General features: G+C 31.6%; 2 protein-coding genes across 3 annotated transcripts in view; one reads left to right on the top strand and one right to left on the bottom strand.

Annotated features, from left to right (window-relative positions):
- Positions 1-24,812, bottom strand: part of LOC129806418 (relaxin receptor 2) — a 146,073-nt gene that overhangs the window by 20,395 nt on the left and 100,866 nt on the right. The gene's annotated exons all lie outside the window — the stretch shown is intronic.
- Positions 19,082-24,812, top strand: part of LOC129806438 (uncharacterized) — a 47,172-nt gene continuing 41,441 nt past the window's right edge. The window contains exon 1 of one of the 2 annotated variants that reach the window (XM_055855033.1): positions 19,082-19,889. The gene's annotated coding sequence lies outside the window, so the exon portion shown is untranslated. The remainder of the gene's footprint in view (positions 19,890-24,812) is intronic. The other variant, XM_055855041.1, reaches the window with a different exon arrangement.

Raw genomic sequence — 24,812 nt, forward strand, 5'->3', positions numbered from 1 at the left:
AAGCTCAAATCACTACGGGTCCTGAAACTGGCCAAGATCAATAATTGTTTGTAGAGCCAGTTAATTTAAAATTGGGGTATAAAGAATAAAACTGTAATTTAGTGGTCCAAAAGAAAACAAACTCGTAATCAAAAATCGTCAAAAGTTTGGTTGTTCTTGGTACTAATCTCTTTTTGATTAAAGGTGACCATAGTTTTGAACTCACTCCCGGAGTTGACCAATTTTTGCTTTTTTTTTGAAAATTCTAAATATTTTTTTTTGTCTCCAGTTGACGCACTACTGGAGTCAAAATGGTCAACAAGTTTGTTGACTCCAAATTAAAGTTAATGAGTTAACAAAATTTTGTCTCTTTGCCAATTTTTGAACACTTTTTATTATCTGAGCAACCGCGCCTCGGTTTTTTCTTTGGATGTTAGGGTAAGATGGGGTAATTTGGAAACATGTCCAATTTGGAATTTTCAGATTTCCTAATTGTTTTAGAAGGTAAAAATAAAGAAGAACGAAGTCGAACGTAAAGTCTTGTACTTATTCTCATTTTTCTTTTCCTTTTTGACCATCTGAAACAGTCAGAAAACGTCAAAATTCCAAAATAGACATGATTCCGAATTACCCAATCTTACCCTAGATACATCCAATGCCTTTTCCATCCTAGAATATATCCCTCACCATAGGGCGTCTTTTAACCCTAGTTAAATAGAGACATCTCGACTACCTTATCTATTTGGTGGTTTATTAACCGATTTTGAGAAACATTTCAAAATTATTTGAAAGTAAATGAAATTCTTCTGATATGAAAAATTAGAACTAAAGAAAGAATCACTGTTTCTACAAGCTCAAACAAATTTATAACCGGATTTTCTTTTAGTTTTGCGTGACGAATCATCGATGAAACTCCTGAGAATGACACAATATCGTCATGATTGCAAATATATGTGGACATCACAATAGTTTTCGATGAGCTTTTTATTGTCATTAACTCATATTCACGTGAGGCTATTTTTCATTAATTCAGTGAAGAGTGTGCCGAAACATCCAGCAAGAATATACAAATAGCTCACGAATCACGATATGATTGGTCATATGATAAAATATCCGGGAATTTAACGGCCTTGACGTCGTCGTCGTGAGATCACCTCATCATTAAGTTAAGATTTTTTCCCTCAATTTTCCTCACATGAAGGAAAAAGTGACTGTTTGCAATCAAACAGGTAAAAACATCCCAAGTAATTATAATTTATATTTGTATCTTCTCTCAAAGAGCCAGACATCCAACAGGCACAGTATTTGTAATGGCTATTTAATTTTATTGTTGGAGTTTGATGGTGGAAAATCGGCAAAAAATTGCTGTTTGCAATAAACATTAAAAAAAAACTATGATTTACTACCTGATGTAATCAAACTCTAGGTCACGACGTTGTATTTTCAGATGAAGAGAAGCCCCTTGTCAAAGATATAACAATCTTAACCTGTGCTCTAGCACATAATAATATTGCCTTCAATAATGATGAAAATTGTTTAATTACTTCTCAATGGTCAATTCAATATTATAAGTAATTAAAGGCCATATATCTCAAAATTCTCCATCTATTGTGTGCGAATTCTTTTTTTTCTAGTAGAATGGAGAGACATAATTCATTAAAAGTCATCAACACATGCAATGACAAGGGGTATTGACTTAGGCAATAAATTGAGAATCTTGTGGTTTTTTGTCGCAACTTCTGAATTATAGCCTCTGAGACATTCCTCTTAACTTAACTGTTCATATTATTGCTCATTACTTAAGTTCCTACTGTGAAACAACATTCAATATAACAATTTGCTGACTCTATTTTGAAATTTGTATCCTGTTTATGGATTTGTTTTATAATAAACAATACTATATGTTTTTTTTTCCTTAGAAAAGATACATTTGATATAAATAATATCCTTTTTCATGAAGTAGAAAATAAGTTTTTTTTTTGAAAATCTTAATGATTCTTCTCTAGAGTATAAAAACTTCTCTTCAGACTCTTTTTTATCATTTTTATTAACAAATAAATTAACGCATATGTCAACATGATTCTAATTAAGTAATTTTTTTTATAAATGATCCCATTAACCCCATTTTATCCATTAAATTTTTTGGCCATCAATAAGAATCCACAATTAGGAATATTAAAGGACAAAACATGTTGTATTTTACGATTAAATTGTAAGACCCCAAAATATAATATGAAAAGATTTGGTTTGAGTACAAAATCATTTAGAATATCGACGCCTCCATTCCATACTATTCTAAAAGTCAAATTAGAATAGTACACACAAAAAATTATTTTCGGAATATTTACTGTACTTTGGAAGTCAGCAGCAGCATATCTTAATGTTAAAATAAATACTAGCAATATCATCTCGATTTAGATTCTCCAGTTAAATCCAATATGTAATCGGTATGGATCGAAATCACAAAAATCCGAAATCCCGAAAGCGGACATCGAAATCCCAAAAACCAAAATCTCGAACATCAAAATCTCGAAAAGCCAAAATCCCAAAAGCTAAAATACCTAATGGTCAATATCATAGAAAAAAATCCCGAATTGGTTAAAATCCTGAAAAGTTCAAAGCCCGAAAAGTCAAATTCTGAAAAGTCAAAATCCCGAAAGTCAAAATCTCGAAAAGTCAAAATCTCGAAAGTCAAAATTCCGAAAATCCAAACTCGAATCACAAAATCTCGAACACTAAAATCTGAAACACCAAAATCCCGAAAGCTAAAATTCCGATAGTCAAAATCCCGGAAGCCAAAATCTCTAAAACCAATATCCCGACAATCCAATACTCCGAAAATCAAAATCCTGAAAACCGAAATCCTGAAAGTTGGTCAAAACTTTTGAAGGATCAAAATTATACCGAAGATAATGTGTAGAATAATTTCCCATTACACAGAAAATTTCTCTTTGCCTCCATCAAGTACGGTTGCAATCATGGAATTAGCCATAACACTTCTAAGAATTTAGGATTTTTTCATTAGAGATTTTTAAAAATGCTCATGGTGTGTAGAGGCCCTTTAGATAAATTTAAGCTGAATGATCCGACAGATTTTGAAAAACTAATACAATTGCTTGTATTTTAGAAATTCTAAAATCCAGATCTTCGGGAACTGGGCCAAACCTATAATTTGAAAATAGTTATTAGGTCAATTTCATGTCTTAAATTCCGGATTCTAAATATTTTTTCGTTCACTTATGAAATCATATCGTTAGAAAGATCGAGCAATTCGCTAAAGAAATAAGGCACTAAACCTTAAACCACTATTTTCTCAAATGACTCAAGAAGAGTCAGTGTACCTGCAAAAGACATTAATAGTGTAATTCAGAAGCAATTTAGCCAGTATTCGCGATAATCAGCGACATGATTCCGTGAGGTGTGAAGTGAAAATGACACTCAAAACTATTACTATTACATCCTCTCGTACACACATTTTTTTAGCATTTTACTCTCATTCTGGCAGATGATGATGGAGATAAATTACATTGGGTAATTGTGCATTTAATAAGTCTGCCAACACCGATAAAAACCTCCTCTCAATCTCACCTCATACGCTTTTTGTCCCATTCAGCATAGATAAAAAGTTTAATGTTAATTAAGCGAGAGAGATGAAAGAAAAAAGAGGAAATGCGTTGGATATTCTTTCATATACACACTATCCAGACCGATAAATTACATATCCATCCACAATGATTCAATAATTGCATAGTATAGTGTTTAAATAGAAAATGCAGCATTGGAGTCACTTCCATTTCTCCAATCATTCAATTTATATCATGTGGAACTCTGCCGAGGAAGGTGCGTTTTCTGCAACTAACCCAAATTTAACGCTCCAATTTTCACCCAACATTTTTTTTTATTTTAATCTGCAGTTTTGTCTGACCAGTAAAAAAATATACGCCAGAGCAGATATAACATTATGCTATATAATTATGTATCCAACCTCTTGCACAAACACCCTGCGTTACAATATATTTCAATTGATTTTCAAATGAATGGAAAAAAATCTGCATTTCCATCTGAGATGGGATCATTCGGTGAAAATTTCACCTCGCACAGTGTGAAGTTAAAACGGATATCCACTGCACATTCCGTGATAAGAATCTCATTTCATATATCACCATTTAATTATTTGTCACATGCTAATGGTGCAATTAAAATAAAATAAAAAATTCCATCAGTCGTATAATTCAAATTAGAGTAGAACAACAAGAGATTACAACAATGGGAGTACAAACAGACTATGTGGCAGTTTGATTGAAATGTGCCCCTTTGTAAAAATGATGTCTCTTATCAGGGTTATCAGCGATTTCCTGTAGGAAAATTACTGATATCACAATTTGCATATGAGATAATTGCAGCAATATACCTTGATTACAAAAAATATGCTTAAGCAAAGTTCTTACGGACAGCTGCAATCAAAAGCACGACATAATTCAATTTGACATCGTATCTTTCGAAATGCAATTAAATTTTGCACATTTGCATGCAACCAGTTCTCTGAAGAAATAACCAATAAAAATTAAACAATGGAGCACGTGCATATGATCATTGTAATCATTAACACCAAAACCCAGATAAATATTTTCGAAGAAGACAAATCAATAGATAAAACCAATAGATAAAATGTTCATATTATATACAATTTCAGCCTGATGATAAACATGTTTTAGTGCTAATTTCCTGAATTAGAGTGATAACAGGTAAAACAACGATAAAGGAATTAAGTATATGAACCCTAAATAAGTTATTGCCAAATATATTACTCAAGAAAATTGGGTAACGTCGAAAAAATTGTAAGCAACAAGTTTTATGGAGCGATGAAGTGAAACTTATTCGTATTACGATTTATTGGAAAGTGGAGAAAATAGTTTGAACATTTTTTGTCGTGCGTTTTCTGAAGCATTTTGTCTTAAAATTTTTCAACAATAAAATTTTATCGAAAAAAGCATGAGAGATTTGTTCGAATATTATCACGCTAAATTTTGCCCAAGCATAGCTCAATTTTTTATGAATTTATAAGTTAATGGAACAAATATGCATTTTTAAAGAAAATTTATCAAATACAAATAATATAACATAAAATTGAAATCAATCTTAGGATAATTAAATCATGGCTTTTTGTGGGAAGAAGAGGATTATCCAGAAATTATTTTTAGGGTTGTTTTAATCATTCTTAATTAAATAATTTTTTTTTCAAACTATAGGGGGAACTGGGGCAGTAGTAATCTGGGGTAGTTGTAACCACTGTGATTTTTTTCATTAATTTTAAGACTCCAGAGGATAAAATCCATAAGCATTCATAGATACCATGGGGATGTATGTCCACAGAAGAATTGGTCAATAAAATCCTAATATACTTTAAAAATAAAAATCATTTTTCCCGAAAATGTTGATATTTCAATTATTTTGGTCATTTGGATTTCCACCTGGAAATTAAAAACTGTGTAAAATAATCGAAATGTAGCAATACCAGTTCTTTCCTACATCTTTTAGGATTATATTTATGGATTTACTAGACAAATTGAGATTCTCATTATTTCAAAAGAATTAATAATTGGTCAGAAAACAGCATTTGGGGTAGATGTAACCAGGCAATTTCAATTTCACAAAATGAGTAGGTAAGAGCGGGAAATTGACCTTCATGCGAAATATCTATAATTCATAGATTACGAAAAAAATTGGTGGCGCTGTGTTAAATAAAAAGTCACATGATGTCAAAATATGGGGAAAATCCATTGAAAAATGTCTTTGATATGCATGCTTTTAGTTTTTTTGCTATTTTAATTATTCTTTGTAAAAAGTGTCATGATTTTTTGAAAAATATACAGTCTTTATATATCTCTTAAGTAATTAAAATAATCGAGAGTGGTGCAAAGTTAATTTCAAGAGTGGGAAAAAAGGTGTTTACATCCTCCCCAGAAAGTGGTTACTTCTACCCCAGGTATTTTGTGAAAAGAGAAAAATGCACAGTGACACAAATTTTATTTTTATGGAAAACTCAATTGTTTTCCAGCATCCGCATTACCCTCGACGAATTGCCTATACCCAAGGGTAAAACATGAGCTAAGAAATATTTTCCAAAAAATCACGGTGTCCTTGGAAAATCACCTCAAATTCGCATCTATCGAAAATGGTTACATGTGCCGCAGTCTCCCCTAACCAATTTTATTCGGTTATATTAAATTAAATTGTAATACCGTACCATTAAAGAGTAAAAATACAGATTCTGCCAGTTCGAAATTAAATTTGATCAGAAGGGGAAACTGGGTCAGCAGTAAACATGGGGTAGTTTTGTTAACACTGATTTTTTGTTTACATTACTTGAACTTATACTGATCATTTCTTCAGTGAACAGGGATTTCTTTACCGTGCTATCACACTGGGATTTGGTTAATTTGTAAATTCAATTTAATTTTCAGATGAACTGTTCCAAAGCGGTATTTTGCATTAAAAATCATTTGTATTTATAGAAATTCGCTTATTTATTGATTAATACTTGGCCCACCAAAACATGTTTAAACATGCTAAAATAGCATAATTGTGGTTGCTCAATTATATTTGAATTCAGCAAATTAAAATGTTAAAATTACTCATTATTTTCAATTTTTTTTAAGTTAAACAAGTTTTGAACCAAATTGTTCTTATTAAATTTATTCACTCGTAAATAATTATTATTTGTGACCAAAAAAATAAATAAAATGAGTACAGTGATTAGTGATAAACTTGTACGTGAGTGAAACTTGAGTATCGGGAGGATCAGGAGTAATTTGTTCGAAGGAAATTGTTGTATCAAGAAGTCGCAGTTGGGATGACTTCATACAAATTTTTAACAAGACTGTATGAGAGTCTCTTCATGAGCCCGATGAGCCCCCTTGCTTACAATCCTTTCTTATGGCTTTGGGGATCCTTCTGCTTAACAGATAAGTGACTTATAAGACATTTCAAGTACTATCACACATTTTCCGGAGTTATTCACAATAAAAAATCTAGCGGCACTATTTAAAATTAAGCAAATTTCTTGCAAAATATGTCTTGGCTGTGAGAATTTTCAAGTAAATTCTAGAAATCTTATAATGCTCAATTAGCTCAATTGAATTTAAAATTAAATTATGAAAATCCTAATGTGATGGCACCGTTAAATTCTTATGTAGGGTTCACCGTAAACATGGGACAGTTTAAAACTACCCCATATTTACTATTACCTCAGTTGCCTCTTCTCAAAAAATTTATAACCTTAAAAGCATTGAAATCATCAAGAGCGAAAATACGAAGTTTTCATTATTTTTTAAGCATTTTAGATGATAATATTATAAATTATACTACTACGTATTGTTAAAATTTTGGTGTTTCACTGGCCAAATTTATCAAATTTTTCAGTTTGAATTTTTGAACATTAACGACCTTACAGTTTCATTTCTTTTCAAAAAAAGGAAAAAATATGTATGTGTGTGTGGAAAGAAAAAAACCAGTGAGATACAATAAGATAGAAGAAAAGCAGTTCCTTCTCTTTCAAATATTTTTAAATAATTTACTGCTCGAACTCAAAAAAAAAACTATATTATGCTATTTCCAACTTATTACCGTGATAGAAATCAAACTATAAGAACTATTCAATATTTCTAGTAAATAATACAAATAAATAATATCAGTTTGACAAAACTTTTTCGTATCCTGTATGGAATAACATCCTTTCCACCGACTTTTTTGTTACTTTGACAAGATATTTTTACAGAGTAGATACTTTTTCATTTTATCACCACCCCCCTTCTTCTCTTTTTGGTTTATTTCGAGAACAGTTTCACAGATTTTTTTTTAAATTTACAATATTTTGCGAATAGCTGTACTTTTTGTATAATACGGTCTTCAGACCTAAGACTTAGCCATATGGCTTAACTGCTCTAATTTCTTATAAATCATGATTTTTTGGAAAAATTTAACTTAGGATTGGATTATTAGAGATAAAAGACCTATCAGGATTTTGAGACCTTTGGGAACTGGACTAAACCTCTAGTCTGAAGACCAATTAATATATACTCTTGATCCTCTTGATCCAGAAAATCGTAATTTTGAGTTTTTAAATATCAAAGTTCAATTTATTTGGAGAGCTTAAATCTCAACCGATTTGATCAAATTTGGATTTTTTGGAAACTTCTTCAAATTTCTATCCCTTCCCTACTGCATTATGGCCTCTACACATTGGGAGAAATTTTTGTCAAAAATTGCTTTTTTTAAGGAAATTCCCTGCAGCGTTGTAGGGGGAAACGTCAATTTTCTGTCAAAAACGCAATTTTTGACGAAAATTGCTCCCAATGTGTAGACACCTTTAATCTCGATCGGTAATGATAACGTAAATGATTTATTTTTCGTCAACTTTTCTTTTTCTTTTGTGCGTAAACTTGTTAATTTACTAATAATTTAATCGGCGGTACTCAATAGGTCAAGTGGTAGAGCACTCGCTCTATGATGCAAGCGCCCCGGGTTCGAATCCCCTTTAGGTCACCAGGATTTTTTCTGACGTACCTTTAACGTGTTCGGATTGTCTCTATTGAGCTTCACTGCACTTGATTCCACGGGCATAGGATTGACGATCTCATGTCGTATGACAAAAATAATGCGTGTCTAGATATCCCCTTAAGGGGGTAGACCTAGTTCCTTCATGGAATGTTGTGCCAGTATAATTATATTTATTTAATCGGTAACAAAAATGTAAGCAGCCAAAAATTAAGCAACTAATATGAAAGGCTGAGTTCGAGCATTCCGCAAATCTGGAATGCTTTGCCATATCTCTTTTGATGTAGAACTTCCTATTTCGTCAGTTCGTATGATTTATGAATTCTTTTAATTGTTGAAACGGAGCTTATTCGTAAAATGAAGATTGTTCATATAAAACATCATTTACTAGATAATTGTGAATAAATCACTATATTTCTCTGTATTTTATAGAAGAAGTATTTAACAAGAATATCATTGCGTGCATGTGATTTTTCTCAGGCATGAACATGAAAGTCATTGATGTTCAATTTAATTCTTCCACAACAAGCATTTTCTAAATGATATTTGATCGTTTATAAGTAATAAACCTAATAATTTACTTATACGATATTTTAAAGTTTGGATCTTTTTTATTCCTATAACTTCAAAAGTTTGATTCAAAAATAAATTATTTAAATTTTAATTTATCAAGAAAAATTTGTGGTTTATGAAATATTTACTCCAAATATTTATGAATATTGCGTCATTAGGTATACAATGTACAATATAAATCTCATGTGGGATGAAATCCATGGACTTTTCTTTTGCCAAAATTGTATCTCTTCATCGAAAGTAAAAATTCGTGTGTGAGCCCCAGAAAAAGCAAAGTCCCAGCGAAACTGAATTAATTGAATTTCAACTTCACCCGTGTATATGGTTTTCAGTATCAAAAATCATCATCAATTCACTTTCATTGCATGTGACCAAAATCGCCTCATCATGTGAGAAATTCAAATTCATTCTTGTTAAATACTATCACTGAGTTGGTAAATCGATTGGAGTTTATAATTTCTTCATTTGAACATTTGCGAATGGCTCACATTCTGCACTGCACTGTGAAATTATAGTAATTTTCTCAGCTTGTGTATTTGCTTGTGTGGCATGAAAATGCACCGCAAATGTGGCAATCACGACTTCAGAGTGAAGATCAGGAAAAGTAAGAGACTTTCTCGGACGTCATTTAGAGGTATTTAGATGTCGGGAGTGGTAGTGAATGTTATTTGCATAATTATTAAATTGTAACTTCGATACATAGATAGATGGTATGGGGTATTTTGATTACAAGTTGCAGTCTTGTGCACATTCAAGCACAATTTCGCAACACAAACTACTGTGTACGATCGTCTTCATCGTGATCTACTTCTGTGGGCTCATCTGTTTTTTTTTTCTTTACCCATCCACCTTCTTTCAAATACTTTTTCTGTAGGGTAATCTAACCTCTTATCGTCAATCTAAACAAAAAATTATTCTATTTTTTTATTTATTTATTTTTATATTGTAAACTATTTTAACTTCAGCGGATTCCGCGGCAAATTGGTAAAAATGGTCAAAAATTATCGATTTCCAAAAATTTTTAAATTCGTTTCAGAGATGTTTTAGAGATTACCCAGGCGGACATTTGAGGATCTCAGAGCAAAAAAAACGCTATTTTAATAGGGAAATGCATACGACTTAGAGTTTTTTTTGCTCTGAGCGCCTCATTTCGTCCTTAGACGAAAACACCGTTGAATCATTCCTAATAACCGTTTTTTCAAGGCCAAACATTAAAAAGACACGAGAGAGCGTATTTATCAAGCGAATGTGGTCATGTCGTCATGTTGGAAAGGTCTTGGAATTTCCGACAAAACTAAACCGGTTCCAATCGATTTTGAATCGGTAATGAATCGGTTCCTAACCGATAAATAATTTTTATACGAAATTCAATTAAATTACTCCTGAGGTGTATTTTGGGAAATATTTTGATTGAGTTATAAGTCGTTTCAAATCAGTTCTGAAGAGGTAATGAAACGGTTATTTACCGATAAGTAATTTTTATTCGAATATAATTTTTATTACTCTTTAAACTATTTTGTGGAATCTATTGAGTGATTTATGAATCGATTCAAATCGGTTGAGTACCTGTAAACGGTAAATGATGCGAAAGTAAAGATTATGCAGGGCAAATAAACCTCTTATGATGGTACGCCTATTTGTTTGTGTAAATATATCCGCTCTTCGAAAATATTTCTCGGAAATTAAAAACAAAACGGATATACTGCACAAATGAATATTTGGTTCAAATATTACCTTAAAGCTAAATAAATGTGTAGCACAACACTTTTTTTTAAAGAAACAAACAATCAATCATACATTAAGAGTTATAGTAACACATTCTGCATTGTTCTGAAATTTGAAATACAGAGGGACATAAATTCTAAAGAGGGCGTGGCCAAAAAAAATGTGGAGTGAGCTCCAAAATATGTAAAATATAATTGAATGTATAAAATTCATAACAGCATGTCCATAGAAAGTGGTTTCTCTAGCGAATAGTGGCTCTTCCACCCTATTATGACTTTCCTCGTATATTTTGTATGGTTGGAGCGTGAAACAATTGGATAATTAAATGCCCACCATCATGGTATTTGTATACAAAAAAAATCAGCCTCAAGAGAGAAGAGATTGAAAGAAATGGATTATATACAATCGCATTGCGCGATATTACATACTCGATCGCATAATGGTGTCTTCTTGAGAAGTGCAATGAATTTTGGCACGAATTGTCGTTTTCCTCACCACTTTTTTCACATCATCACAAATTGTTTAGTCTCAGGGATAGGAACCTTTGTATGCATTTTTTTTTAAAGTATGTCGAGCATATTGACGATGTGATGAGGACGAGATTGCATAAAAGTAATCTCGCAAGTGGCACGAGATTATATTTTGCACCGTACCATCAGACATTTAATATTATTGCCAAAGAGGAAAAAGTTTTGTTATTATACACTCCACCATAATACTGATATTGTGTGTTAAAGTGTACATTACCTATTAAACTGTCTCTCTTTGCATAATAATAAAATAATTCAGGTGGCAAGATACCGTGAAATGATACAAATTATACCTGATGGATTTGTCTCAATGTCTGATAAATTTTTTTAACATTTTTTTTACTGTCTCTTCCTCTCGCATAAAACAGTTGAGAAGAAAAACGGTACAATGTTTCTGACCATCGTATTAACACATTGCTAAATCGTCTAATTATTGTTAAGATATTGCAAAATACTTGTCTGACTTTCCTTCTTACTAAACTATTTTAAAGAATTTCGTGGAAATAAGAAATCCATCGTAGAAATAGGCGGGAAATTGAATTTGATCTCTGACCGAAAAAAAAATAGACATACACCGTTTCACCTCGTAATATATCACTGTGGCAGTTGAATTTTAGGAAAAGTTACCAAGAGGAAATGGTTGAAAGCCACCGAGCTTAAAAGCTTATAGCGACGAGAATCGAAAGCCATTGATTGTTTTATGGCTCTTGAAAACTGCTTCTATATTAGTGTTACATCTTGTTATAACAATAAGAAAATGTAAAAAAATTGAATATAGTAAATTTCAGAAAGACTTTCTCATAAGGAATTTTTTTTGCTTTCATCAATAAACAGCCTATGTAAGCATAAATTTATTTAGGCTAGTCTTATGATGGTTCGTCAAAAATTGCCTTTAAAAATAATTGACATTTATGCCTGATAGGGGAAGTTTTCTTTAAAAAAAAATTTACAAAAAATTCTTCCAGTGTGTAGGGGCCTTTATGTTGAATACGCCTTGAAACAGAAAAAGAAATATTTCGTAAAATTGTTCGTAAATGTTTATCAATTCCCACTGAGAACTTATGAAATGCTCGTAATTCATGTATCCCATTAAAAACTCTGTAAAAGTTTGTACTTTTTCAAAAGATTTTTTTTTCGTAATATGTGTAACATGTTCATCTGATGAACGTTTTATTTTTTTAAATCATTTACTCGTATATGTTCGTAGAGATACACAAAAAATATCCGTAAAGTTTTGTCAGACAGACAAAAATGTACTAACAAATATTTATAAAATAACACAAAATACTTGTTAACTGGTCATGTTATGAACAATGTTTTTGAAAAAAGTATAAACTATTACGAAATTTTCTTAGGCTTAAGATTTACAAAAATTTGGAAGTCCTCAGTGGGAATTTACATTTACAAAAGATTTACAAACAATTTTAAAAATTTTTTTTTTCTATGAAGTAAAAATTAAACTTGATTGAAAAATTATCTAAAAAATTTAAGGAATGTTCTAATATACATAATCTAAAAATTAAGTTAAAAAATGTTTTCAAATATAATTCTTACTTCTGACATCGTTGCTTAGACTAGCAATTGTCGTAAGTTACCATTCAAAGAATTGCTAATTTGGGTGACAATTAAGTTACGATAATTGTACATCCAGGCGATAATATGTAGTTTTAAGTCTAGTAGATATAAAAACATTAAATAAACTGTACCAAAATAGCTTCAATTACGTTTAATAAATAATTTAATAAAATTTTGTAACTTTAGTTTCATATTAGATAGTAATAAATATTTCACTACGTGCGGTAAATCATACTTTTCCAATCAATTTTAAGAAATTCTAAAACAATCATATGAATTAACAAAAATCATGTTGAAGATGATGTCCATGAATCACTCGTCGACATTCCCGACACGCTTAAAAATCTTGAGCAAAAAGTAGATAATTTTCAACACATTAGCAGATCACTGACACAATCTTTTCAATACCTTATCTGTTAACAGATTTATTCTAATGTCTCAAGGAATTTTTCCTGTAAGTGTTAAAAAGTCTTCAACGACTTTGTGTTAATTAATTTTCGTAATTACTTTATTTACTGTCCTCAGTTTTTATTGACCATCTCATTAAATTATCAAATATATATCAAAGATTTCAACTTACTAGCTATTGCTTTTTTATTTAAATATGGGATAAGGTTACCTTTGGCAATTAATGAACCCAGTTTTATGATGATACAAATGAAAACAGAAAATTAAAATATCATGATGGCAAGTGTTATTAAACACGACGACGTAAAAATAAACGCTTTGAAAATTGTCCGAAAATTGATTTGGAGCTATAAAAAATTTTTCGTTCTTTTTTATGAATTCTAAACAATGTGTTTTTTACTACTTTCAGATTTTTATCGGTTATATAGGTGATGTTCAGATAGGGTTTTTGTATTGCATGACTCTAGCAATTAGATTTAATAATAGTGAAATATTTCCGGAAATTTATGAAATAACTTGTGAAACTCTTGGAGAAATTTCTAAAGCTATAGCAATTTGATTTGAAATATGCACTTGCCTTTAGAATCTATCGTTTAATTGCTTTCTCATGGTGAAGGTTACAACTTTCCCTGTTTTATTGCCGAGTTTGATCATTCAGTGATTAAATTTCAAGCAATTCAGAAAACATAAAATTCTAGAATAACAGATTTTTTATAATGTTTTAAAAATTAGACACAACACGAAATTGTTTCCAACGATGTTCATCTTCAAAAACACAGTCGTGATATCATCTGCAAAAACTCCGGTCTGAAAATTCTTTAGAGCTTGAAGAATACTGTTCTGAGAATTAATTTTTTTCTTCCACTTATCACGTCGTTTAGTTTTTAATACAATTTATTGGTACATTAAATTCGTAACGCATGACCCTCTTGACTAAATCATATTCGCTAATATCATCATCTTTTCTTCTTCGTCACAAAATAAAGAAAAAAATAAATGATTTGAAGCACATTCTGAGAATTCTGCAGCTAAATATTTCTTATACGATCAGTTATGTTAGCACACAGACAAATCGTGGCGGCATGAAAATTGGCAAACAGATTGCACAGTGTTGTGCATAAATTCTATTTAGCGAAGTTCCCTAGCAATTGGACAAAATTAAAATACCGAGCCACAGGATGAAATGAAGCGCGAATATGTGCAATTTATTCATAACTGAAAATGGGGTGGTATTCAAAACTACAATGTTGCTGGAGGAAGCGAAATGTCAACGATTGTTCATCTAGTGAATGGGATTCTTTTGTAAAAGCACTCAGCTGAAATTAAGACACTTGAACCCTGTGGCTCTTCTGTTTAATTTCACATTTAAGGTGAATGTACCAAGAACAGCGAAAGGATATGGGACTATTCGGAGCTAACAATAACACCGGTCGGTCGGTCTTCTATATTAAACGAAATTAAACATGAGAAGAAATGTGAATGACAGTTACGACTCTAAATAATTCTACACACCATTGTTTATCTTTCTATAAATCACTGTGTTTATAATTATTACTATTTTTTAAATGTTTTTCTTTGGCAAATATTTAAACTAGGCAAAAAGTTACCCAAATGCCAGTAATATACAATATATTCTTAAAAATAACATATATAAAAAATCAAAATCTGTATATCACAAACATTGATTTTCATGATTTTTTTAATGATAAAAAACATAAACCAAGAAACTTAAAACTATCTAAAAAAAATTATGTTAAGTTGTGAGTACCAAAAAGTTTTAATAGTTGCCTAAATAAGCTTTGATTTTACACGTGTTTCAAATGAATCTAACCTTTAACTTTAGACAATACTTTTCTTTACATTTGAAGTCTTGAGGCAGTAAATAGGATAAAGTATTGAATTTATAGACCAGTAAACCTGTGGTTCGAACGATGGGTCTCGGTGAAAACAAAGCCCTGTGCTTGGAAAAAATTGTTCAACTTGTAAAATTATAGACTTACTAAGGATTTCCACTGATCACAGCGAAATTCGAAAACGAGTAATATATTAATAAGTTAATGATAATAGAAACAAAATTAAAAACTTTTTGTAAAAAAAATGGCGATTTATTAAGATTTTGTTTAAAAAAAATAATATGAATACTTTTTACACTTTCTACAATTTTTTTTTTTTTAGAAAACTGCCGTCCTTACACAAGTCGACTCAAACCCTGATGACCTTAATTACTTCTTTACAAATCCCGTTCAAATAACGTTGAATCACACCTTATTATCGGGATGTCAATGATATAGATTCACAAAGGCTCTCTCTAAAAGCTCTATAAAATTAACTTCTTAACCACATAGAACAAAGCATGATTGGAAAAATTTTGCAATCTCTGACATGTCTGATGTAGACCCATTCTAGAACCGATGATTAATTTCTATATTTCTTAAATATTCTATAATATTCCCTGAAAAATGTTTTGATCGTTTTTTTAAGTAATTTGTAACTCAATGAATAATAATGATAGAGTAAGTGTGCCAAATTCCGGCCAGCTTGCAATTCCGGCCAACTTTTTTGTTCCTTAAATTTCCATAAATTTTTAGTTTTACATACTCTAGAGATTTACAATGCAATGAATAGCAAAAAATTTAGCTTTGACAAACGAGAAGACGTGAAAAAGACATTAGAAGAATTCCCGAAGGGCAAGAAACTATGGGAATGAAGGTGGCCGAGATAGGGCACCAAAGCTATGTTTACATTTTTATTCATTTTAAAATATATTAAGAACGATTTTAGAGTACATAAAGACGATAAACTGTCTAGAAGATTCCAAGCAACGCTCCTTAAGAAGAAGGAATAAAAAAATCAATTTGTATTAAAAATATTACATTTAAAACTTGAGACTTTGGCGCTTGCATGCAACTATGCCGAAATTTGGCACACTTACTCTAAGTGTTTCTGTAAACTTCAAAAACGAAAATATTGGCAGATAGGAGAACATTGCGAAATGATTGAATTAGTGAATTAGAGTATTTGCGTTCAACCAATAAAGCTCCTAATAAATAAATTAACATTATGCTATCAAATAAACGTTTTTAACTGCTCGAACTCCACGAGAGAGCAGTTTCCACAATCGAGTTTTTTTTTTTTTTTCAATTTCTCTCCATCCTGGCTACCAAACGGTAAAAGATATTCACCTCCAGTCTTCGGTGATCCCCCACAAGTCATCATTCTCTATCGAACTAACTTACCTAAATTACCCTCCACCTCTTCTATCCCCTCCAAAAACATGTTTTTTGATTTTGCAAATAATTGACCCTTGCGATTTCGTTCATTTTTGGAAATGATGTTTTGGAGGTAGTCCAGCTAAACATTTTGTCCTTCGACACCTATCGCCGGAAAAATCGTCATCTTGAATTATGCAAGGTCAAAGGCCTAATTTTCACCCGATTTGTTGAATTATTTCATAAACCCAATCCTTACCATGGTATTATACATCATACGCAAATTTAGTGATTTTAGATGATTTATTCCTGGGCAGTTCTTATCCGGATTGCTGTCGGGAATGGATTTTTAGTAACTTTAGTTCTTCAGTTACTTGGTAAAAATAGTCCGACAGAGATGTAAATACATTTTGTTATTGTTTTCTTGCTTCGCGGAAGGTCATGCAAAATATTTGCTCAAAATGACGGACAGAAAATACGACATCCCGTCGAATTTGTTAAAATTGGCCTTTTACTCTTTCCTGATTTGAATTCTAGTTGCCAATTTTTTTTCTTGGATAGTTACTCTATCTAAAGCAATAGAGCTTGTAATGAATTAGTGCACAGAATTTAAATTCAGTGACCGTTAATACGTGTGTTTGACAGGGGCTCCTCGTGCTCCCATAATAGATAAAAACAATTCTTTTCAAAAAATTCATATATTAATTTGTAGGAAACTATTCCCAAAATATGAACATTCTTTCTCGAGTATTTCTGGTACATTGACTGAATGGATTAAAAGGTTAATGATTTTTTGAAACCCTCTTCTTGAACAATTTTCAACTTCAAGATGGTTTTGTGGTGATTTATAGACAAATTTAATTCGACAAATAATTTTATATGCACCAGAAAAAATTTGTGAAAAGGAATATAAGGCAGAGCTTTTTCTCGAGAGTTCGAGCAGCTCGCAAAGCCTCGGACACTTTGCCACCCCTTATGCTGTATCTTCGCTAAGAATGATAAGACTCCTTAGAGCGTCCTTTAAGAATTTTAAGTCTCAAATCCTTTTCTTGCGGTCATCTCTATCACAATCTTTTTTGATCCTCGATCAAAAAGCTTTTTTAAATTCAATTTCAAAAGTAAATTGTCTATTAGAAAATGATAAGTTTCACTATTTTTTTGATAAAATTTAGAAACTCAGAAAAATTCGAAATATCAGGATTGGAGATGTATAGAGTAGTATAAAAAGCGATTATTTATATTTCGAGATTTTTTATAAACCGACCAAATCTTGTGATATCAAGAAACCTTTTGCAAAGCTTTGTGTTATATTTAATTTTTTGTAAAATCATAGCAATTTCATCATAAAATCAATATTGTAATAAAATCTGATAGTGTAAATTGCAATAGTTCCAACTAATTTGTAATTTTCTTTACGGAGTTACACTATTAAACAGTTTATTTTATTTGAATTTATATATTTCATTTCAAATGGTATTGTAGAATAAATATCATCTAATTTTTTCTACTCAAGTGTACAATGTCACAGTGTACAATCCAGCTCTGTTCTTCTGGTACGATGCTTGTGCGCAAAAAAAATTGGACTCTGGTGTACGATATCGTACAACACATTTATAGGTGTTTACATTATTTATCATAGCAGTTGAAAAAAAAGTTCTACTCCATAAATTCTTATCAAAAAATTTGATTTTTATCGAGGAAGTGTCATCAGAGAAAAAACATTGCTATCAGCCAAGAACTTTATCAGTGAAAATGAGTCTAAACCAATCAGTGCGTCTTGTAGAACTCTGGTGCCTAGATCTTCATGTAGCGTAGGAATGCATGTGTATAGTAATGAAATTGAATCTCAACCGGACGTGCAGTCCGTAAAAACAGAAAAATGCCATTCATAATTCATGCCGAGCACTCAGCCAAAAACGTTGGAGGTCAAGCACAGTGGTGAGATGTGATGAAAAAAATTATGTAATTTCACTCATTGGCATGCATTTCACTTCATTTCACTTTTCCGATGATGTTTTGCTGAATGTGGAGAAGGAGATGCCGTATGTCACAGCGGAATTAATTGAGACATGAATTATGATCATTGAGTCAAATGCGGAAATTCATACACATTATTAATTATTTGCTATAAAGTGCTGTGTCATGGTGTGTAGATTAATTTGTGGGCTGATTGTCACACTTGGGAGCCAAACGGAATTTTGCCCTCCACGGAAATTTCTCCATTGAATGAGACCTTCGTCTTGGACACGAATACCATGGGCTTTTTTTTCGCTACCATACAACCGTGAAAGGATGAAACCAGTTGATTGGGAGTCGGTATATTGGTGCCTTACTGGAAGGTACCAAACAAGAGAGTTTCTCCTCCGCATCTCATACCGTTGCCCACCTGAAATGCAAGAAGTTACCATCATCGATAGTGACGTGGATGCCGAATGTTAATGTAGCCGTATCGGTTTTCTTAGGTACTGGACTTGAGCAAGCTCGGTGGCTCGGGTTTGCGATTAAAGCTTGGTGGAGTTTCACTGCCTCGTTTGTCTCTCACTGTGAGGTTCACAGTCAGTTGCTTGCCGGCGCTCGAATAGAAAGGAGGTTGCCTTTCAATTTTTGCTGTTACCGTGTGGCCTCAGCGTGATTTGTTTCTCTTCTTGTGCCCCACAGATCTCACAGTTATAGTACCAATTTATTTGCAAAACACTGTGGAAATTTTGTTAACCAAATAGCCCCAACAGTGTTTGAAGCTGTGTGCAGAGCAGCCCAATGGATAAATACATTTCTTGCACACTGTTTGTCCCTCCACATGGCGCTGGAGTGAAAAGTTTCTAAGTCCCATACTAATCATACACATATCTTTATGGATTTCTTCCGACACCAACATAACACACCATTCATGACAATTTTATCTCAGATGGATCAATTGATCTGAGTGTAAGTCCAAGAGTTGGAGCATCATCGTGATCTGCCGATGGTCTAAAGTGAAACTTTTGCGTTCAATGAATACCACTGAAATGTGTTGGTAGAAATCAGTGTATCCATATCATAAATATTAACATTTTGTGTTTGGCTCTTGTGACTTGTTTCGAATTTCTTTCACAAAACAACCCAAGCTCGTGTAAGCCTACCCCCGTTTCCCCGATATACCCAGTGCGATAAGATCAAGAGCCAGAAATTGTGAAAATCGATCATGAACTGATTGTAAATAGTGCAAAGTTATTTTTTTGGTGAAAAATAGAGATCAATAATATATAGTGAAGTCACTCTACAAATAACGTAGAGAGAGGATATTTGTGATCGGCAGCATTGGAGGCTAATAAATAGCACCATAAACTTTCTTGAGGTAAGAAATAAACCGGTTTTTCTCAGATATTCAATTTTAGTGTCATTTTGAAGAGATTTTTATGCTGCATTGTTGCTTGCACATCCAAATGCATTTCACTCTATGTACCCAAACCTATCGTGGAATTTCTCAGGGAATTTCGTGTGTGTGGCACACAAATTCCCCATTACAAATTCTAGCGGAGAGCTACTTTGTAATTTTCAGTATGTCGTTAAGTTGAGGCCCTCTGTAATTCACAAGGGGGAGGAATTTTCTGTGATTGATGTACCATATCAAAAGAAATCAGTAAACAATAATGAATTCAATTAAGCAATTTTATCGAATAGAATAAGTTTATAGTTTGTATTCATTTATAAAAATTATTATCTACTCGAAATTTTGGTAAGACGAATAATACCGCGGTGTAAATTGAAAGAAAAGAACGAAGGACCTTGCTCGAACATCATGCAAAACACTATAATTAAATAAACAAAAAAAATATTTAATTTATTATTAAATATTTTAAAGAAAATAATCCAATTGTTCAAATGGTTCAAATAACGAAGAGTACTTCTCTCTATCAAAAGATTGTTTATTAACAAATGTGCACAAGAATATTAAAATGCAACTGAATTTTAGCTAACAAATACTTTTCTCACTGACATTTCAATAAAAGAATTTTAATTAAAATTATGTTCAAGATTCAAAAAAATTTAACTAAATATATTATAAAAAGTATAAATATTTATAATTAAAATACTATTGATTAAACATTCGAAGATAATTCAATAAATTTGAATTAATATAATTGTAATCTCCCAGATTTCACTGAAAGTAGATAATGTTTTCTGTCTATAGAGGAAACTGCCCATGTTTTGTACGATCCCAAGCTTTGTAATGACTAAATTTTTCCTATGTTTCTGAATAAATGTGACTCCGCAATACATTTTAAAAACTGGGCACTTCCCCTAGTTTTTAAAATATGGTTTAGTTACATTTATTGAGAAACATAAGAAAAATTTTGTCATTGCGAAGCTTGGGATCGCACGAAGTATAAGTACTTTCCCCTATGCATTTAAAGATGCGTTTTTTAAACATGTACTGCTCCTTAACATTTTTTGTTATTTTATGTTATTATTTAATGCAATTATTTAAAACGCATCGGTCAGGACTTACTTCAAGTTCAGAATGTAACCAAGGTGGCTATATAGGAAGAAAACATAGCAAAACATAAAGGAGTCCCATCCAAGATCTTATTTCAGTAGAGTAAAATGCAATGAAATCAGAAAAAATGTACTTGATACTGCCACGAGCTATATCGGGGAAATTAGGGCACCACAGAAGGCAAGGTAGCACAGAACACTGCGATCAGATATTAGACTTCAAGGAATAAGACCTATAGGAATTTATAGGTATAGGTATAGGTATGCTCGTCCACTGAAGAAATGGTCGAGATAGTCCAAGTAGTTAGAAATAAAAATTACTGTTCGGTGCTACCCCATGTTCAGCAGTGCCCCAGTTTTCCCTAACTCCATCCTAGTACTTTAACTCTTTCGTCTCTTTTGGGACTCTGAGTACCCAAAGAAGCATATGAATATGAAAAACAATGTTTTTTTTAATTATTAAAAATTGATAAAAATACGATTCTTGTGAATGATTACAAACTATAAGGATGTCCAAATGTAAGATATATTTTGTACACTGAGAGAAATCCGAAAAAGTTAAAATAACATTCCGGAAGTGTTATTTTTACCCTGCATTATTGATCCGAAATCGGTGTAAATATTATACTTTTTAGGTGTATTATGGGTTAAAGTTACCGTTTTTCATGTTAATTTTACACTTTAAAAGGTGTTAAATTAACATTAAAAAATGTTGATATATTTTTACACCTACAAAGTGTTAAAGTTACGAGGAAAAGAGTTAATCGCACCCCCTTTTTTCTCAGTGTAGTACCTCAATTAATTCCTGAACTTAGATATTTTTGATTAAAGAATGGTAAAATTGGCTTACAGCATATGCTGCGGTCCAGAAAGGGTTAAAATCATCATGACGAATAGTGTCATAAAGAAATATCATCATCGTTTTTAGAATAGCAATATCAATACTTAAAATAGAAAAAAGTTTTTAGTTTCATAATTTTCGTTAGATAGAGTAACAGATATGGTGTACCATTTCCGTTCTCAACAGTATCTCCCTTGGCATCTCCTTAAAATTGCCAGTTAATAGACGTATCTAGCAGTGTGCATAAGAAAATTCAATCTACACACTCATCAAAAAGACATTTTCTAATGGATCTTTCTCTTTTTTTGATTTTTTTCTTCTTCTAACGTTCAGTGAACGAAGAAAAAAGTCCAAACATATGTTTAGCAAGTTAAAAGAAATAATATGAAATAGAAATGATGGCAATTAGTGTATCCGAGAGATAGTGCGATGAGGCATCTCAAGAGATGTTGCATAAATATGGGCATGATCTAAAGAGATGTTGTGGTACTTTCATTTCTTTTCAAGTCATCCCAAAACCCAGAATCATACATTGGAGCATCAATTGTGAGATCGCGCATAGAAGCACTAAGAATGAAATAACTTGAAAGTCCAAAAACCTATAAAATTTGTTGTGCAGCAATATAGAATGGCACTAACACCACTCAAAGACCTTCCACCAGACAAAACCATATTCACTTTTCATTGGGTTTATTGTGCAACTCTAGACTACAATTGCAAGCTTCCCAATAATGTCTGAGTAGTTTTTTTTTAGCAGATAGAGTCGTGCCACGATAATCAAACACATTATTCTTTTCAGTTTGCCCTTTTATCCCCTTGATCGGGTCCATTTCATATCTTGCCTCTCAAGCTCACTCTCTCTCTTAGTATCGTCCAACAAAAAGCCACAAATAAACCCACCAAGGAGCAACAATTAGTTCTAAAAAACTCACAGAGAAAGATATTATCCCAATAAAACAGCATTCATTCTGCGATGATTCACGATTTCATTTTGATCTTATTTTTCTTTCAGTATCTTTCACCATAAAATGATGATATGGAATGACCAAAGTGGCTCCCATCATTTATATTTTTTTTTTGAGAGATTGTAAAACTTCATCTTGCTGTATAGCACACTAAATTGCAATTAATGCCCACTAATTAAGACGATTTTAATCCAAATAAGCATTCTGAATAGAGGTTATAAACTAGAATATTCATCACACCTCTCATCACTCTCAGTGACTTGATATAAAAGCTAATTCGTCATTGCTATTTTTGCCTCTTGGCATGGCCCTGTAAAATTGCCACAATTTTCCCTTCTTGTGTTGAGTACAGTATTACAGAGTCATAAAACAATATTATTTCTGTTCCTCTCTGCAAAAGTTTGAAATCTTTTAGGGAAACTCACGGAAAGTTAGTGAGGAAAGTTAGAGAAATTAAAACACTTTGCGGTGTCAAGAATTCATGAGAGATGGATAGATCTCAAAACCTCTTGGAATCCAGTGATGTGGCATTTACTTCTTTGCTTTAGGTTCTGTCTTGGATAAATGAATAGAAACTTTTTGGACTCATAAAAACCACAGAGTACTCCATGAATGTCTTAGAACCTATCCTTAATAGCTTTTTACGATCGTCTTTTTTGTCTTATTGTATAGTTTCTTCTAATCAATGTGAATAATTTTTGAGCAATAAATTGGCACATGTGCATTAATTAAGAGTATTCAATATATAAAATGGGAATGAATATTTATTTGTTCAGTAAAACAAAATACCTTTCGGTTACTGAAAAATTTAAAACTAAATATCTATAAATCCCTTTATTTATAAACCGACATAGCGGCAGGTTTATAAGTTCTTAATTTTCTCAATTTTCTCTTTGCCAAGAATATTTCAATATTTTTAAGTATTTACGATTTATGATTTCCATTGGATGTAGCAAACTGTTCAGTATTTTAGTGCTAATAGTCAATAAAAATTAAATTTAGCCAGTATTTACATAAAATGGAAATTAGAAATTTTCAGTGCCGAAAAATATTATTATTTTTTTTTAAAAAGGTGAATGAAGAAGTTATAAACAATCTTGTCATTTCTGTTTCGTTTTCAAGACTTTTAAAGAAATTTATATTCATTCTTTCAGTTAAAATGGCATTTCATCTGACCAAAATTGAATTATTTACTGACCAATTTGATTTTCTTGCCGACCATTCTTACCAAAATACTGTTCAATGTCCTGTAACCGAAAATTAGTAACTATAACGACTACAAATTTAAAATTCTACAGTAGCATACGTATTTACACTATTAGAGTTGCAATTTAATTTCGATTTTATAACAAAATTTTATTTAGTAGATTTTTTATCGTACTTCTTAGCTTATATTGAAAGATTTTCTTAACCAAAATGATTAAAAATGAAGCGAACAATGTAAAATTCTCAAGTGAAAATAACAAAGAGTACACTCTTTGTAATATTCGACCTAATATAATTTTATGCTGAATTAAAAACATCCATACCAGTTTAACTCTTTATGGACGATTGGAACACCGGTGTCCCATAAAGAAAATAATTTTTCCTGACTATACCTAAAGTTATTTTTTTTCTTATGTCTGTACATAATTATAAAGTAGAAAGTTGCAGAAATCTAGAATATTTTTTGCAACTATCTAGCTATTTGCTATGTAGTAAATATTTAAACTCAAAAAAGGCGAATTTTTAAATTCTCAAATTCATAATTTTTTATTTACTTTTATATAGATTTTATTTATTTTTTATACTTCCAATTTTTTCAAAGCAAAACCCTTTTGGCAATAAAAACTACAATAATCATACGTAATATTTTGCATTAAAGCGAAAAATATTATTCATTGGTATTGTCAGAAAAACTACTTAAATTTTTGGGCTATTTTTGTCCCTATCGTTCATAGAAGCACAAAATACAACGAATCAGACTCTGTTGGAC

This window comes from Phlebotomus papatasi, chromosome 1 (genome assembly GCF_024763615.1).
Source record: "Phlebotomus papatasi isolate M1 chromosome 1, Ppap_2.1, whole genome shotgun sequence".
Taxonomy (NCBI): Eukaryota; Metazoa; Arthropoda; class Insecta; order Diptera; family Psychodidae; genus Phlebotomus; species Phlebotomus papatasi.